The sequence below is a fragment of the Chrysemys picta genome, chromosome 3, assembly GCF_011386835.1.
Source record: "Chrysemys picta bellii isolate R12L10 chromosome 3, ASM1138683v2, whole genome shotgun sequence".
Lineage (NCBI taxonomy): Eukaryota > Metazoa > Chordata > Testudines > Emydidae > Chrysemys > Chrysemys picta.
In genome coordinates, this window is record NC_088793.1 from 119,462,600 (window position 1) to 119,481,227 (window position 18,628).

An 18,628-nucleotide genomic window follows, 5' to 3' on the forward strand; every position below is an offset into this window, starting at 1 on the left:
TGTGTCCCCCTTCTTTGTGTCTTGAGTCACTTTCCAAAGTACATATACCACTGCCCAGCTGTGAAGGTAGAGTGGAGAGCAGCAACTGCTGGCCGGGCACCCCAGCTCTGAAACAGTGCCGTGCTAGCAGCAGCACGGACGTAAGGGTGGCAATATGAAAATTGATATTTGTGCCCAAATGCCACCCTTCTGTTCTGCTGCTGCAATCCCGGGGCTGACAGCTGGAGCCTCACTGCCGCCTCCTGGTGAGGGATCGAAGGAAGGGGGAGAGGAGCGCCCGAGCTTGGTCTGCCTCCAGGTGAGGGATTTGGGGGGAGGAGAGCCCGAGCCTGGGCAGCAGGGCTCCGGCTGTCAGACCCTGGGTGGCGGGACTCTGGCTGTCCCATTTATCCCATGTCCCCACCTCCCGAGTGTGCACGGCCCTTCAGCATAAGCCACAGCCACCTGGACCTGACAGCTAGAGCTCTTAAAAAAAAAAAAAAAAAGCACAAAGCTTGCGCCTCCCTTGACACATTCCCGCGCCTCCCTTGGGAGATCCGCCCCATAGTTTGAGAACCACTGATCTAGATGTATTTGGCCATATTAAAACATATATTGTTTGCTTGTGGCCAGTTTACCAAATAATCCAGCTCGCTCTGTATCAGTGATCTGTTCTCTTCATTATTTACCACTCCCCAAGTCTGTGTCATCTGCACACTTGACAATGGTGGCTTTCATGAAGTGTGTACCTTGGAGGCCACCAACTCATTTCACGGAAGGCAATGAACAGCTACCAGATAGTAACAACTTTTGGTAATGATTAAGCACCCAGCTACAACAGCTTCAAAAAAACAGCTGAGGAAAGGCACCTGTTTACAGCACAGTTGTCCCCTGACCTGGTTATAACACTGTTAAAATGTGTAGGATTGAGAGGACTTGCAAACCAGGTTAGAACCTTATTCTTTTTGGTAAGCATTTCTATGTTTGTCACTATAGTATTGGACAATCAGACACGCCTTAATGAATGAAACTTTATGGTATCTCATAAACTAGGACAGTATTATTCCTGATGCCTATTGCACAAAAAGACTAAGTGATTTTCCCCAGGGAGTACAAGTATTTTGTAGCACACTGAGGAACATAACCCTGATCTCCTGCTAACGAGCACAGTTCTTCAATCACAGTACTATTTTTCCTCCTCTAGCAAGAGCTAAGGCTTTAGCCTATGTGGTGGTAAATCTCAAGCACAGGAAGTATGTCCTAATGAAAACTAGATATTCATCATAGGAACAGAACAAAAACAAAAACATCTATGACTAGCTCAAATACATACACAGCTGGCATTAGTTCTGAAACTCTCTGGCTATTTGGATAAATCTCAGAAAAGTGGGAATTCAGGTCCCTTGCTCTAATATTTCCTTGCTTTCTGATTGCCTAGCTATTCTAGAACTCTGCAATTGGGGTGCACGCTCTCCTAGGATTCTCTACCAGCATTGCTTTCCTGGTTAGCTGACTCTTTAAATCGTGAACAGGGCCGCCCAGAGGATTCAGGGGGCCTGGGGCAAAGCAATTTCAGGGGCCCCTTCCATAAAAAAAAGTTGTAATACTATAGAATACTATATTCTCGTGGGGGCCCCTGCGCAGCCCGGGGCAAATTGCCCCACTTGCCCCCACCTCTGGGCGGCCCTGATCTTGAAGAGAGAAACAACTACAGCATTTAGGTCAGTGATACTCACGCTGAGGCTCACGAGCCACAAGTGGCTCTTTAATGTGTCTCCTGCGGTGGTTTGCAGCACATATTAAAACAGTATTATTTAATTATTATCCAATCAGGATACTTTCACTATGTTATTAACCAATTGTAGTTGATACAATAATAATACTTGGTTGGTCATTTTGCTGTACGAATTTCATATGAAATAGTATATATACATATATATATGTATATATATAAAATAATTGAAACAATGAATTCACACTACTGTGGCTCTTTTGGGTAATGTTGATTGCTAATCTGGGTCCTGAACCACGGAGGCCTGAGCATCACTTATATAGGGAGTCTCTTTGACTCTAAGAGTTACAATTTGTTCTTCCCTCTCTTCAGCAAGAAAGTATTTAGCTCCTTCTTATGTTCTGGCTTTTTCTTGATCACCTCTGAGGAAGGGGCATATGTTCACAGTTTGGTTTCAGCAAATAGTTCAGATTCTGTCTACTAAACTACAGATTTTAAACCTGTTGTTATGAGCCCCGCCCCCTGCTTTTGTAGTAAAGAAGGGCCCTAACCTGGACACCAACTGCTGTCCTTGAGATGAAAGGCCCTGTGTCCGATTGCCAACTTTATTCTTTAAGTGCAAAGGTTATCTTCAGCAGTCATAATCTGCAGCGTTTCTGCCTCACAAGAGATAAGGGAAATGCCCCCTATTTCCCAATCAAAATATTGATGAACCTGGACCTGGATAGATGCTGAGGGAAGGAGATTGCCTATGAAGGGTGTGTCCAACAGAAGAGTTGTTTACCTTTGCCTCTACACTGTAATCTTTTTGTCTTTGGGGAGGGAGGTTTGGAGAGAAACTGCTCACAGGCTTTTTCTCAAACGTTCCCCAAAAAAGTAGTTCCCAACTCTCTGGATAACTGTAGCAGGCTACCAGACCGAGGCCTCAACACAACCAGTCAGGGCCTTCCACTCAGGGGTTGTCTTCACTACTGTGCTACATCGGCTCGGCTCAGCTCAGCTCAGCTGTGCTGATGTAGCATATTCGGTGAAGATGCGCTATGCTGATGGGAGAGCGCTCTCCCATCAACGTAACTACTCCACCTCAACGAGGGGTGGAATCTATGTCAGCAGGAGATGCTCTTCTGCTGGCATAGCGCAGTTTAGACACTGCTTTAAGATGATGATGTAACTTACGTTGCTCAGGGGGTGGGCTTTTTCACACCTGAGTGAAGTTAGTTACATTGACTTAAGTGGTAGTGTAGACAAGCCCTCACTCTGGCATTTAACCAAACCCTAAAAAGCAACAGAGGGTCCTGTGGCACCTTTGTGACTAACAGAAGTATTGGAAGCATAAGCTTTCGTTATCTCCACACTGATTTATACCTGCCTCTGGAGATTTCCATTACTTGCATCTGAAGAAGTGAGGTTCTTACCCACGAAAGCTTATGCTCCCAATACTTCTGTTAGTCTCAAAGGTGCCACAGGACCCTCTGTTGCTTTTTACAGATTCAGACTAACACGGCTACCCCTCTGATACTTGAAACCAAACCCTAGTCTCTCATTTGCAAACAGGGCCTTGTGAGTTCAGGCACACACAGCTGAATGGGAGGTGATAGGAACACAAAAGCAGGGTTGCAGCATTGTCAGTGCTCATCATTGTATTGCAACTCTTGTAATAGTTGGGTTTTTTTTCTTAAAGCACCACATGGGTTCAGGTTTTCACCTGAGAATCTGAGCCCTCACTTTTTTTTTTTACAAGTAAGTTTCTAGCTCTGAAGGCAGCATGGCTTGAAGATGGGAACCCTCTGTGCACCAACACCACACACAAAAGACCCCCACATTATTTTTTAAATCTCAGGAGTTTTAGGCCAATATTTTTTGGGGGGAGGAGAAGGCAGACCGGTGATTTTGCAATACTTGGGGTTAGCAATACCCGGCTGCCCTCACGTCCAAGTTTGCCCCTTGTCCTGTCCCAGCCAAACGCCAGGCTGCTGATGCCAGGCAGCGTGGAGCCATTTCCCGGGATGAGCCCTGGAACACCAGCCCTTCGCCGCCCTAACGCGCAGCCAGCCCCATCCGTACGCGGGCAGCGCCGGCCGCAGCCACTGCAGGAGGCCGAGGGGAGGGCGCCGGGGCTCGGGGAAGTGTGTTGGGTCATGTGGCTGCATCACGTGGAGGCGGAGCCAGGCCCAGCAGCAGCCGCCTCAGTAGCGGCGAGAGACGGAGACGGGAGATAGCCCCAGACGCTGGGCTACGGGCGGAGGCGGGCTGGGGGGGAGGGAAGCAGCCAGAGGGTGGCCGCCGCCTGCGCTGCGCCCGGGAGCGGTAAGCCGGGGCGGGGGGTGCGTGGGGCATGACCCTGTGCAGGGCACAGCGAGGGCAGCGGCGATGGCCAGCGCCTGGGCTGGAGGGGGGAGGCTCCCCCCGGGGGAGGGCAGCGCCGGGGCTGTCTGTGCGCGCCGAGGCTGGAGCAGGGCTGCAGCTGGCGGGCCCCCCGCACGCGGCTGGGAGGCTGTGGCTGCGGGCGGGCGAGCGAGGGCGGCCCCTGTGCTGGTCGCTCCGCCGAGTTTGCCTCCTGAGCCGGGGGACAGGGTGCCGAGGGTGGCTCAGGGAGCAGCCGGCAAATCCTGGCTCCCCGGGACGGGGGAGGCTGTCACACGCACCGAGGCAGGCGGCTCCGGATCTGTTTTTCTTTTGTTCTGGCGGTGGGTGTGAAATGCATGGGCTAGCCGCGGAGATGAGGGGCGCTCGGGACCAGGGCTGCTCGGTGCTGGGTGGTCACAGAAAATCTTCTGCTTCAGCAGCAGCAACAGCCACCACATTTTGTTAGCAGTATGATTGGTGCTCCAAATTAGTGCCCTGGAAAGGAGAGACATCCCCCTCGGACCCATTACTACCCAAACTAAGGGAAGGAGATACCAGCTGGGGGTGGTAGGCGATTAGTCTGAGAAACAGATTGCATCTAGAACCGCAGGTAGATAGAATGGACATCTGGGTAGCTCTGTTTGGGTATTTCTCTTCCTCTAATAAACTGTATTGCTCCCTATGCCCTCAGGTCTCTTGTTTAAATGGTGCTAATCCTGCACTTTGCATCTCTTTGTAAAGACGTTTCTGGTGGTAGCTTGCACCTAGAAACCGTGGGGGAGGATGGGATACAGTAAGCAAGAGGGTGCTTTTGTGCTGGTGTGTGTGGGAAGCTGTAGTAATGTGATCCTGTGTCAGCTCTAGTCTTCCATGCAGTATCTGTAACACTAGGTTTTTGTCCATGACCTTCTTTCACTCTGAGGTTTGGAAATTTACAGTTCCTAGCAACTGTAATTCCTTCTCTTTCTCTTTTCTGGTATGGGTTAAATGCCCATGTCTAGGGTACATGCTTGAGCATGATGTTCTGAAAAGTGCAGGAATTATTTGCCTATTCAGCACTTAATATTTGAATACGAGGCCTCTAAAAGAGCGAACTGGTTTCTTAAATTTGTACTTTAAAAATGTAACTGCAGTCATATAATCTTGTAGCTAAGTCCATTCTGCCAGGGTCAAGTATGCATGCCCAAGAAATACCCATTCATGAGTCACCCCACACAGTGTTTTCAAATTAGAGGTTTTAATAAGTGTTGTGTACAACTGGGGTTTGTGTGTATCAGAGCTGTAAACTAGAGAGAGTGATTTTAAATGCCAGCCTTCAGAGACTGGTTGTGAAATTTAAGATTAGAACTGAAAGTATGTGCTGAATGATATTCAGTATATAGCATCAAAATAGCAAGTGCTTTACCATAACCCATTTTTAAAATATTTACAGCTTTAGAGATGATTATATGAATAAAGCATGAACACTGACTATCTAGTGATCTGTTTTCAATTTAAATAGAAATAGTTTGTATAAAAGGGGGATTTATGAATGGAATAAAATGGAGTTTTCATTAAATTAAGAATTTTGGTAAAATTGTTGTGATAAAATTGTTAAAAGCTACATTTTTTTATATAACAGTGTAATTTTGGTGAACCTCAGAGATATTAGCTCTGGGTTTGATTCTGGAACCCTTAATCATGCCAGTAGTCCTTATTAATTGCAGTAAACTGGATTACTTTTATGAGTAAAGGTTGCGGGGATGGACTTGTTTTTTAGCTTGTAATACAAAAAGCAAACGAAGTGCAACTATATATAATTGTTTATTTTTTTTATTTAAGATGAGACCTTAATTAGAAATGTATCCATCAGTTTTCTGTGAAATAGCAGCTTTTTTTTTTTTTTTTTTAAAACACGTTTGAAATGTTTTGTGTTCTGGTTTGTAAACCTGGAAGCTAGCTAATTGCTGTGACTGGCTTGTTCATGGAGAGAGACTTTCATGCTACCCTTTTTAGTCCCTTTTGTACAGTGTGAAAGTTGTTCTCACCTACTTCATTGTTGTTTATTCTAAAATCCCTGCACATAAGATTACTATATTTTAAACTACTGAATAGTTTTTGAAGTAAATTTCAGCCTGATGATGTAGTTCAGTAGGGGCAACATATAGTGAGTTGAGAGAAGGAAAAAATCCAAAGTTAAAATGTATGTTTTAATGATTCAGTATTAATGTACACCCACAAAAATATTAGTGTGATTTCAATTAACATTTTACAGATGATGAAACTGAGGGACAGAGAGATTAAGTGACTTGCCTAAAACCAATACTGGAAGTTTGGGACAGGGCCAATAATAGAACTCAGATCTTTTGACTGCCATCCTTGTGTTGTAGGCACAAGACCATCCTTCTGCTCAATATAATCAGTCTTCAAATTAAAATCAATTTACAACTGAATATGAAAGTGATTTTTTTGATGTTGAAACTACATATTACCCCTTCCACATCCAGGCTGGAAGGAAAGCCTGGCCTAATGAGTTTTGCTAGGTCGGACAGACTTCACTGCCTGATGGTGGAAGGGGGCACCATGGGAGAAGTGGGCAGAAGTCATCTGATCTTGGTGCTGAGGAGTGGGGAGCAGGTTAAGGATGGGCCCCATCAAAGTACCAAAAGTAACAGTGGAGCAAGCTAGCCAGCCAGGCTGCCAATTCAGTTTCGGAGGAGCATGACTATCAAGTGAGTTATGAGAATGGTCCTGAGTTCATTTGTCAGACAAAGAGGTGAGCCTGGGATGGGTTTTTACTAGAGCAGAGAGGCATGTTCAGCATCCAGTTAACTGCTTGTGTTCCCTCACTTCGCATCTTCCCTGAATCAAAGTTGTAGAGAGCTAGGGATATGGAATCTTGCACCTATGTCTTTATTTCTCCTTCAGTGTAAATCTGCTCCATGAACGCCTTTTGATGCTAGAGGTGTTTCATATGTGCTCTTGAATTGTTGCTTTGTTTCCAGCCATCACTTTCCATTGGGATATTTGGGATATTTCTTACACCTGATTATCACTAAGTACAATATAAGTGCATTTTAAGAATTGCTTCATTTAGGACTTTCTTGGTGATAAGATAATATCCCCTCATCCACTTGACCAGTAACCCTGCCAAATAAGGAAATTAGGTTGGTTTGTCTCGATTATTTTTTTATGTGCAGTTCCTTTAGTGGAGCTAGTCAGAAGGCAGCTTTACAGCTGTCTTCATCAGTGCCTGCATCAAAGGAATCCTTCTCTGGATAGATGTGGGGCCTTTAGAGCCTTTTAATGCTGCTCCAGCCCTCTTCCTCAGCATAAAGGGGCTCATGTGGTCGTGAGCATCTTGCTCAACAACATCTGACAAAATGAACTAGATAAAGCAGTTAAAACTGGTTGAGTACTAGGAAAACATATTTATTGAATACATTTATTGGATGAATATCGTCATTATTAGCTGAGCAATTATGTGATGAAAAACTGCTAAATTAGCTGAGTAATCATGGAATAGTATTAAACCAGCACTAGTTACAGGTATTCTCACTTGAAAACACATGCAGCAACTTTTCTAAGAAGGAATGGGACACGTATATAGGGGGGTAAGCCCGAAGATACAGAACTCCTGCTATGAATCTTAATCAGCCACAGTGAATAAGAATTATTTTGCATCTCTAACAACTAAAATCTCTGTGTGGCACTATTAAAAGCAAATAAGAATTTTAAAATGGAGTGATTCAGTCCTCTGTTTCTCAGAGCTGCAGGCCTTCATCTTCATTGGTGTGCCCATCACATACTGCGAGTGTACTGAAGAGATGTTTGTCTTTTTTTACCAAGTAAATATCTGTGCAGAACATATCTAGTCCATAAAACTCTAAGACCAAACCACATCATTCACCAGAGGACCATGGAAGCTTTGGTTCAGAGAGCCTGCCCCCAGGAATCTCAGTTGGGAAAGGGGTCAGTACCCTTTGTAGAAATTATTGTCTGGGTTCACTTCTAATGCTAGTTTATCTGTTACACTAGAAGGCCCCACTATATTTACCTCCAGAGGTCTGTGACTTAAAGAACATCTTTTTATTAATACAGAGTTTTTTGTGTGGAAATACCTGTTACTCTGAATAAATGAAATGTGAGAGCACTGAGTGAGGATAATGTTGTTGTGAGGGGGAAGAGGGATTATCTGAAAAGTCTTATAAGAACAATTTTGTTTTCACTACCAACTGCGTTGGTGGTTTTTGTGATGGTTATTTATAGAGAGAGCAGATGGCTGGAATGGCACTGGTGGGAGTCCTGGGCTGAAGACAACTGATGGTGACCTAAAAATTGCTCAAGATGCAGTGCTAGGGTTGTGCAAATGGAGGCAAATAGATTTATTCCATGGGTTGTATAGCCTGCTTAATCCAGGCTCTTCTTCCAGAGGCTGATTCAAGTGCCTCCTGTTGTGAGGAAACTTTGAGCTGTTTTATACTGAAAGTAGCTGTGATTCAGACTGAGATATCCACTGCTGTTGAAACAGGGCAGGATGTTCTCTGTTTGAATTTATGCTGGTGTTGCTCACTGAAGTTCTGGAGATACTGGGAGAACTTTTTGTTCCACAGTCTGTGCTATGTGTTCTTCAAAAGATAGCAGGAAAGAACAAAGACCTCTACTGGTGAAAATGGTTGCTAGGCCCTTTTAAGGAGGGCAGAATGCACACTCTTGTAAGGAAACATACGAACAAACTTTGCACGTGAAACCATTGCTTGACAGTCTGAGCTGCTGTAGACTTGTTTCTTGTCTTCCATTTTTGGTTGAGATTATAGAGAAGGATACGGTGAGACAGTGAGTACCTAGAAAGTTCAGATCAGCTTGTCCCTTGTTATGCTGACTTTAGTCCTTGTTATAACACTAAGCCTGTGTCTACACTACAGGGTTAAGTCAATGCAAGTTATGCTGACGATCATAAACCACTATAATTACAGCACTTATGCATGTTCACACAACGCTCCTTGTGTCGGTGGAGTGCATCCACACTTGGTGCTCTAGCATTGAGAATGAGCGAGTAGTGCACCGTGGATAGCTATCCCACTGTGCAACTTGTCATACTCTGCAGCTAGGAGTTGTAATGAGGAGTGGATCGCAGTGCATCATGGATGCGGGCTCTCCATCCCATGATGCATTTTTTTCTGTCCCATCATTCCATGGACTTCCGACTGCGTTTTGTGCTGTTTTTCAACTGCCCCTGTAAACTGTGTGCCTGCCATCTCTGCCTGAAAGCATGGATCCTACTGCTCACCAGTCTTGTGATAAGTGTTATGAACACAGTGCGGCTGATCATGCAGTATTTCATGAGCTGCGAATCCGAACTGGAATTCATGGTGCCTGCCCTGCTATGTGCCATGGAAAGAAACAACACTAGGTTACTTTTGGCATTCAGAGAGCAGCTGCACACTGTGGACCATCGCTATTGGGCTCGGGAAACAAACAGCGTTATGCACGTCTGGGATGACAAGCAGTGGCTGCAGAACTTTTGAATGCGCAAAACCACCTTCTGGAGCTGTGTGTGGAGCTTGCCCCTGTCCTGTGGTGCAAGGACATCAAAATGAAAGCTGCCCTCTTGGTGGAGAAGCACGTGGCAATCGTTGTGTGGAAGCTGGCAACTCCAGACTATTACTGGTCAGTCGCTAATCAGTTTTGAGTTGGGAAGTCCACTGTGGGGGTTGCGTTCACTCAAGTGTACAGGGCCATTAATCGCATCCTGCTAAGAACTGTGACTCTAGGAAAAGTGCATGAAAGAGTGGATGGCTTTGCAGCGATGGGATTCCCCAACTGTAGTGGGGTGATAAATGGCATGCGTATCCCAATTTTGGCCCCAGACCATCTTGTGACTGAGTACATCAATAGAAAGGGCTACTTCTCTATGGTATTGCACGCACATGTGGATCACTGGGGTTGTTTCACTGATATCAATATGGGGTGGTCAGGGAAGGTGTATGACACACGCATCTTCAGGAATATTGGCCTGTATAGAAAGCTGCAAGCAGGAACTTTCTTTCCAGACCAGAAGATTCCAGTGGGGGATGTTGAAATGCCCATAGTGATCCTGGAAGACCCAGTGTACCCCTTACTCCTGTGTCTCATGAAACCTTATACCAGATACTCCTGCACCAAAAAATAAGAAATTCAATGCACAATATTTTAAAATTCTGTATATTTTATTTGTCAGAATAACACTATATAATCACAGACTAAAAAAAATTTCCCCAGGAGTAGAGAGTTAAAGAAACCCCTATGACAACTCAGTTCCTGTTTCTCTGCCCCCTCCGTCTGTGAGCCCAGCCACGGCGCGCTCCCCCAGCCCAGACACCCACACCCCTACACCCCCAAAGCCCAGCTGTGGGATGCCCCCCCAGCCCAGACACTTGCATGCACCCCCTCCCTTCCAGAGCTCAGGGATCCAGAGGGAGAACAGCCTGATGCTGGGTCCTGGGCTTGTGTGGAGTTTCCTGTGTGCCACCTCCTTCCTTTAGGGTTTGCCGGGAAGTGCAGCTGCCTGGACCCTCCAGCTTCGACCCCTCCTGGCAATGTCTTCTATTTGCATTGTTGGGTCCAGTGGTCCCTAGTGGGAGGGGAGAAGGAAATTCTGCGCAGAACATTAATTTCTGCACAAAATCTGCATTGCACAGTCGGGCAGAATTCCCCCAGGAGTAACCAGAAACCTTAACAGCAAGGAGCGCTTCAACAACAGGCTGAGTAGGTGCAGACTGACCACTGATTGTGTGTTTGGCAGATTAAAAACTTGCTGGTGCTGCCTTTACGGCAGGTCAGACTTCTATGAGGAAACTGGTTCCATGGTCATAGCAGCCTGGTGTACTCTGCATAATATTTGTGAAGCTAAGGGGGAAAAGTTTCCCAGGGGTGGAGCATTGAGGCTGATGGCTGATTTTGAGCAGCCAGATACCAGGGCTATTAGAGGGGCTATTTGAATCAGGGAGGGTTTGAAGTAGCATTTTGACAATGAGCCCCAGTAATGTGTCTATGTAATACATTCAGCTAGGCTGTGTTTGCTTGCTGCCTGAAATGACCCTTGTGCTGATTGCTTTCTGAGTGTGATTTGTAATCTGCAAATGTGCCAGTTGCCGCTGTGTATGAATTCTAGCAACAAATACTGTGTGTAGAAAGAAAATGAATCTTTAGTTTAATTTTTGAGTATGTTTTTATTAAACAGCAATAACCAATATGCAGCATTTGATTTCTTGCAAGGGACATGACACTTGAGCACTCCCTTAATGTAGGCTCTCATAGCTGTGAACAAGTCCAACTGCCCTTGGGGAACCTGTCCGAAGGGGTGAAGTGAAAGGGGTACTGCAATGGGCCAGAAACATGCAAGGAATGTGTGTAAGGAGTTTGGGGAGGGTATGGCACACAGTTCTGTATAGGCTGCAAGGGGAGGTGAGCACACACGTGTTCTGATTGCAGCACAATCAGGGACTTCAGCATCTCTGTTTGGTCCTCCATCAGTTTTATCTTTTGCTCCTGGCCCACTATAATATGCACCTGGTCTTGCTTCTTCCCTAGGCTACTTATTTTCAATTTTTAAATTGTCTCTTTCCATGCCCTGTGATCATGATCTGGGGCATCAGACAATTGGAGCACCTCCTCCTGGGTTGTCTCCTTATCTGATGGAGATGCTTTGCTGGTGTGTAAGGGATTCCTCTCGAGGGCACATCTGTAGAAACACAAGAAACAACAAACAGAGGCAGTGTTGTGAGTGCATTCACAGCATTGGATCATAATAGTTAAATACATCTCTTTCTCACTCTCCCTTGGCAAGCACACAGCTCAGCAAGTGCCCTAAACATGGTGAGTTCGGCCCAGTGGGGTGGTGAAGGTCCAAGATGGGGCAAAGAGTCTAAGTGTTTGTTTTTTAAGGGGATCACTGCAAGCAACTAGGGACACTATTGTGTATTCTACCACCATTTTCCACATGTGGGGTAATTGAAGCCGATAGCTCACTCCTGCGGGTAAAAAAGGATGCATCTCCTGCGTGCGTGCGGCTTCAGACAGGGTCCCTATGCTGCTCGTTTGTGTGCTGCTTTGGTCCCTGCACAAGTGATTGCCGATAGGTGCGGCAATGTTTCCTACAGCGGAGGAAGAAACAAAGCAGCTTTGCCAAGGAACCTTCAGCAGAAGATTGGTGAGTACCTCCAGGAAAGTTTCCTAGAGATCGCTCTGGAGGATTCCTGTGAAATTTTGGTGTGCATTAACAAACTTTTCTTAAGGGCCTCCACTGCATAGCTGCATAGGGGAATGGGAAGCACATGCAAATGCTGCTAGTCTTGTACTTTTCTATCCCTTAACCCTCTTCTAGCATATAACGAAACACAGGACAGCTCTACCTCATGTAACCAAGCAGTATCAAATCAAAATGAGCTCTTACAAGAGCTCCCCTCTCCTGTATCATGCGTGCCAGAGCTGGAGTGCTGAGACTGGGTTGAACCCTTGAGAATCAAGAAGAGGTCCTGGCTTGCCACGTTACCGGACAACCCTGTCGCTTGTCCCACCTCATCCTCCAACTCTATTTCATTGTCCACCACTTTTGTCCTCAGGGTTGAGTCCACTGGCCGCTGTCTCCAACCCCCCTGAAGTATCCACAGGGTTTTGGTGGTAGAGGTGGAATCGCTGCCAAGGATGGTGTCCAGCTCCTTGTAGAAATGGCAGGTCTTCGGTGCAGCAACAGAGCTACAGTTTGCCTACCTTGCCTTATGTTACGCCTGCCTCAGCTCCTTGATCTTCAGACAGCACTGATGCATGTCCAGTTCGTGGCCCTTCCCCAACATGCCATAAGAAATCTGCCTGTAGGTATCGAAGTTCCTACAGCGGGAGCAGAGCTGGGACTGCACAGCCTCCTCTCCCCACAGACCCAGCAGATCCAATAACTCTGGTGTACTCCAAGCGGGAGAGCATTTGCTGTGTGGAGCTGCCACCGTCAGCTGGGAAGATGCGATGTGAGCTCTCCATGCTGAGCAAGCAGGAAGTGGAATTTTAAAAATTCCTGGTCCTTTAAAGGGGGAGGGGTGGATGCCTGTGTACCTGGCTGCAGGGCAGCGGAGTTCGAACTGCTGGCCAGAGTGGTCAGGATGGGCATTGTGGGACACCTCCTGGAGGCCATTTATGGCAACATAAACAAGCGCAGTGTCTTTGCTGACACTGCATTGATATAACTTGTTGCAAAAAGCCCTTGTTGAGGTGGTTTTATTTTTCAATGTGGCAAGAGTGTTAAATCAGCAGGAGGAGCATTGTAATGTGTACACCTCCACTGTTTTGTCAACAAAACTGTGTAGTGTAGACAAGGCCTGAGCCTGCAGTGATGATTGGGTGTCCGTGCTGATATTAGTGGACTGACCATTGATTGTGAGATGGTGTTGACTCCTGCTTGGGTTTGTGGGCAAGTAGACAGAGCTTTGTTCCTTTGAGTGATCCCAGAGAGTAATTTTGGATAATTACTTTTATCTTGAGGACTCTTGTGTAAGGTGGGTTACAGCTTGTCACCTCTCCTACTGGGTGGATTAATATGGAGAGATGTTTCATCATTCTGATAACATTCAGATCTCTCTGCATTTTGATGACCCCAGATGGTGTGGCTGAATGGTAGTGATTGTGGCTTGGATAGGAGTGGGCTGGCTGAGGGTCAATCCAGAGAAGACTGTGGTGATGTTGGTATGATGGGGGCACGGGGAAGCACTAGAGAATGTGGTAAAGATTGTATTGGCTCCTCTGAGTGGGGCGTGTGTGGCTGCAGTGAGCACAATGCTTTCTTTCCATCTGTCTGGTCATGAGGCTGTGACCTATTTCTTGGATTCAAACATCACTGTCATCTTGCTTGTCTTTGTTTAAGTTTAGACCTTTGGAATTTTGCTGTATGTTTTATTATACCACTACTCTATGTATCCACCACCATACTAACTTTTGTTTTCTGAATATATTGGCTTTCTTTTAGCAAAATTACTTCTAAAACCACTCATTACACACATGGTCTTAAAATTTAGCTTGATCCTTGTGCAATTTTTTAAAAATAGATTTTGTTGTGCAGCCAAAAAGTGCATGGCTTTTTTTTTTTTTTTTTTAATTTTAAAGTGGCTCTACCCAATTTTCATCTCATTTGAATGCCCTCCGGGTTTACCTCCACTTGATTCATTTGAGAAATCCGAATGAATTTTGGGATCTCATCCAATCTTTGCTAATACGTAAATGCTTGAGTCCAGGCTGTATCAGATTCCACCGTCATTTGTATAGGGGAAACCTGGTATTTGCATGACAATAACAAGTATTCAAATAATTACATTAGTATGTGCTCTAAGCACTGCTTCTCTTTGTTCCATAGTCAGCACAATGGAGCTCATATCATTGGGTGGCTTCTGGGTGCTACTGCAACATAAATATTAAAAATAACAGCTAACCTATCTGGATTAGTGCCCTGATAAGATTCCATTTTTTGTTTGTTTTTGTAGTGAAATCACATCTTTCGCTTGAAGTCACATTATAATCACAGATGCATCTTACGCAGATATACCTAATGGTTAGAGAATCAGATTGGGAGTCAGGATTCCTGGATTCTATTCCCCCTAATTTACTGTGTGATCTTGCATAAATCTCAGCTTCTCTATGCCTTACTTTACTCAGCTGTATAATGGGGATAATGCTTTTTGCCTACCTCCTATAGGACTTGTGGGACTTAATGTTTATAGAATACTTTGAGATCCTTAGATGAGAGGTGCTTTTTGAAGTGCAGTGTCTTATTAAAGAAAATCATGTAGCTGGGCATTGGTTCAAACACACACACACTGAAAATAAAAGATAAGTCGTCAAAGATTTTAAAAACATACAAAAAAGGGAAAATAGGAAAGGGTAAGCAATATCTTGTTGCATGACTCCCTAGCTACTTTGTCTCTGTCGTATGCAGTGGTGGTGTAGGCGTGTTGAACCCAGGACGTTGGAGAGACGAGGTAGGTGAGGTAATAAAGAAGAAGCTCTGTGTAGCTCAAAAGCTTGTCTCTCTCACTGACAGAAGTTGGTCCAATAAAAGTTATTACCTTGCCTACCCTGTTTCCCCGAAAATAAGACATCCTCCGAAAATAAGGCCTACTTACAGTTTTGCCTCTCGTTGTAATATAAGGCATCCCCCCGATAATAAGACCTCCCCGATAATAAGGCATCCACCGATGTGTACCGTATTCTTCTTCATTGAAAAATAAGACATCCCCTGAAAATAAGACCTAGCGCATCTTTGGGAGCAAAAATTAATATAAGACACTGTCTTATTTTCGGGGAAACAGGGTACCTTATCTCTCTTGTCTCTGTGGTGTCTATTTAGATTGTGAGTTCTTAAGGCCTATCTTACATGTCTGTAGAGCATCGGGCACAGCTATGCTGCTATAACAATAATAGTTTTAAATAAATTAACATTAGTAATGATATATGTTTGGATAAGATGCATATGCGGCGCTTGTAATTGTGGACATCACTCTAGCATTGATGCAGTTGGAAGACTACTCTTCTGAAACTCCACCTGTTTGTGAGTAGATAGTGAATGAAGAAGAGGTCTCTGCATATTGCTGAATTAGTGTGCTAGTTGCTGACATGGTTGGGAGTTAGCAATGACAAGAGTGTATTGATCAGTCATTGGCAAGGATGTGTTTGTGAAGGAGAAGCTGTCTTAGTGCATTTCTGTCACTCCTAGCTAGTAGAAAATACTTGTTAGCCATTCATCTTGATTCAAAGAAATATTCTCTCTTCGTGTTCACTCTGAGTGAAGCTTTTCGAGTTTGGATGTAGGGGCTGCCTTTATACTTTAAAAAAGTCATTGATTATTGAAACTGAAAAGAGTCAGGGAGTAATAACCTGCTCAATTAACAGTTTTAGGGTGAGATTTTTCAGTAGTACGTAATGGCTAGAGCAGATCTCTTAAAACGAGATTTAAGAACCTCAAGTGATGAGGAATTCATCCCATTCCTTGTAAATTGTTCCAATGTTATGTTTATTTTTGTTCTTCAAAATTCTGATAGCACTAAAATTCCTGGTCTCTCCTATCCCTAGAAGAAAACTGGAAAGTTTTTGTAGTCAACCAAACTTTGTAACATCCAGTCTGAACTTTCCTGCTTAATCTTGGACTTTCCGTCCTGCATGAGAGTATGTAAAATATACATCTTTGCAATATATGCTGAGTTGCTTCAAGGGCGATAGCAGTTGTAGTGGGCTGTGTGACACCGCTACACATTTTGTCATCAAAATTCCCATTGTTACCAGGGGTGCTAGAACAAATTCGTATAGTGATGGTGCTGAGAGCCATTTAAGCAAACTTCAAAACTGTATACAGTATAATGGAAACCACTTCAAGCCAGGGGGTGCGGCAGCACCCCCAGCACCTCTCGTTCCAGCACCTATGACTATTGCTGCTGCTATTTCAGCTCCATAAGTAGACGCAACGTTGAAAGAGGTAGTTTAGAGAAAGCTTTTGTAGCCACTGGCATTGTGTTAAAAATGCCTGTTAACTGTGTCTGAGCAGGCTAGGTGCCACAGCAATTTAAAAAAATGTTGGGGCTGTAGGACTCCGTTTAATGGGTTCTGTAGAGGTTTCTTTGAAAATAACTTGTAGTGTGTCCCTTAATGTGCTACTGCGGTTTAGCAGGAAATGGGTTTCTGCTGCAGCTTACAGGCATGCAAGCTGGAGACAGAAGGACTTGACCATCTTTAAAAGAAGAGGGTAGACAATAAGGAGAAAATGCTAAGGGGGAATAGCAGCTTTGCCCATTGGTTTGTGAAACATGCTCAGTCAATTGGATCAAAATAACTCATTTGACCAACAACTAACAGGTCCCTCCCTGCCCCAATAAGGGCAGGGACTTCAAGATCAGGGGAATAGTACTTTTAGATGGTCACTCTGCTTTGGCCACGATCTCCTTAGAAAGGAAGTTAGTCAATCTTGGAGCTCCTGCCATGTTCTTGGGGATGGTTGAGATAGCATTGGAAACTAAGGAGGGGATTCAAATATAAACTGTCTTCAAGGATGCAAAAATATTCTACGTCTTGCATTATTTTCAGTCAGTTTTCCTTGCTATGTCTCCCAAGTGGTGGTGTTGGGTTTCTCCCATTTACCCTGAAAACTGCATTTCTTTCTCACGATGAGTTTTTCTGTGGCTTCCCTGTCACTCAACTCTGTTCCTTTCCTTCAGATGGACTGTAGGGAAGGACCTGCTACTATAAATTCAAGAACCCATTCCTAACTTAACAAGTCTGCTTGGCCTTACTATAGATTTCTGAATCTCCCAAACCAATATCAGGGGTTGAAATTCTGCAGTGTGATTCTCATGTCCCTTGCCATTGCCCTTTGCACTGTTGAAATTCCGCTGAAGGACCCTCTACCACAGCTGTGCTGCTAATGCAGCACATTATCCCACAGCAAAAGTAAATGTAGGAATGGCTGTGCCATCTTCACTCTGCCACTTGTCAGGTAGCCCGGGCACCAGCACTAGAGGCCTTCTCTCTAAGTTTTGTTTTTCCCCTCCTCCATAGGGAAATTTCAAAGCTGTGTGCTCATTGGGTGTATTGAGGGCAGCAGGGAGGAGATGATGTGGGAAGTTGCCTGTTCCCATATTGAATTCACACTCCCAGAAATGCATAATTTGTTTACTGGCATCAAGAAACCCCTGCATGTTGCAGCACACTTCCTGTGTTAGGAGTGTCCTTCAACTGACAGCAGAAGACCTTTTGTACAACCGCTTAGAGATTAGGAATATTGCATGCTCAGAATTGGGATGCTGACTTAGTTAAAACTCAGTTCAGATTGAACAAAAAGCCTTATACTCTCTGATCTGTTGTTAATAGTATGCACATCTCCCTCCTTAAAAGCAAAATACTTCCCCCCCCCCGCCCCCATATGTTGAGCTTTCTGAGCTATAATGTGTAATGGCTCAGACTAGTGTTTGCTTCTAAAATTCCATAATGTGGTAAGGAACAATATCTTAACTGTCTAAGGCCCTGATCTCACAAGTACTGAAATACATGAGTTATTTTACACACAAAAATGGTGTCTTGGCACTGTCTTCAGTTGAACAGCTTGTGCATAAAGCTACTCATGTTTACCTATTTGCACTATGTGTTGGTTTTTCTTGGGCATATCTGTATGCTGTGCTTGTGGGATTATCCTCTTAAAAAATACTGAACTTCTCAGGGGCAAGTCCACTTTCTAACAAGACATTCCCTTATGCTGGTCATAGCTACACTGCAGCCGGGATGTCATTTGCAGTTTGTGTAGATGTAGACATACCTGTACTAGCTTTAATTTAGCTAGCTCGCTGAAAAGAGCAATGAGGATGTGTGGCATGGGCTGCCAGTCCAAGTATGGACCCAGGAAGGGGTGGGTGGTTGGAGAGGAGGCGGTGAGCTTGTGCAGCCTGATCTGAAGCCCACACTGCCGTGTCCTCGCTATGTTTTGCGAGCTAGTTAGACTAAAGCTAGTGAGGATACACCCCTGCCTGTAGTATAGACATAGCTGAATCTGCACATGAACAATTGCCCTTTCTCTAAAACAATGTCATT

The 18,628-nt window shown here is 44.8% G+C and overlaps 1 protein-coding gene across 6 annotated transcripts in view; it reads left to right on the plus strand.

Annotated features, from left to right (window-relative positions):
- Positions 1–3,858: 3,858 nt before the first annotated feature.
- The window catches only part of TULP4 (TUB like protein 4), a 265,339-nt gene continuing 250,569 nt past the window's right edge, over positions 3,859–18,628 (plus strand). For 4 of the 6 annotated variants that reach the window (XR_010599732.1, XR_010599733.1, XM_065588891.1 and 1 more), the window contains exon 1: positions 3,859–4,018. The gene's annotated coding sequence lies outside the window, so the exon portion shown is untranslated. Of the gene's footprint in view, positions 4,019–4,174; positions 4,399–18,628 lie in introns of those variants that run through there. The other 2 variants (XM_065588895.1, XM_065588892.1) reach the window with 2 other exon arrangements.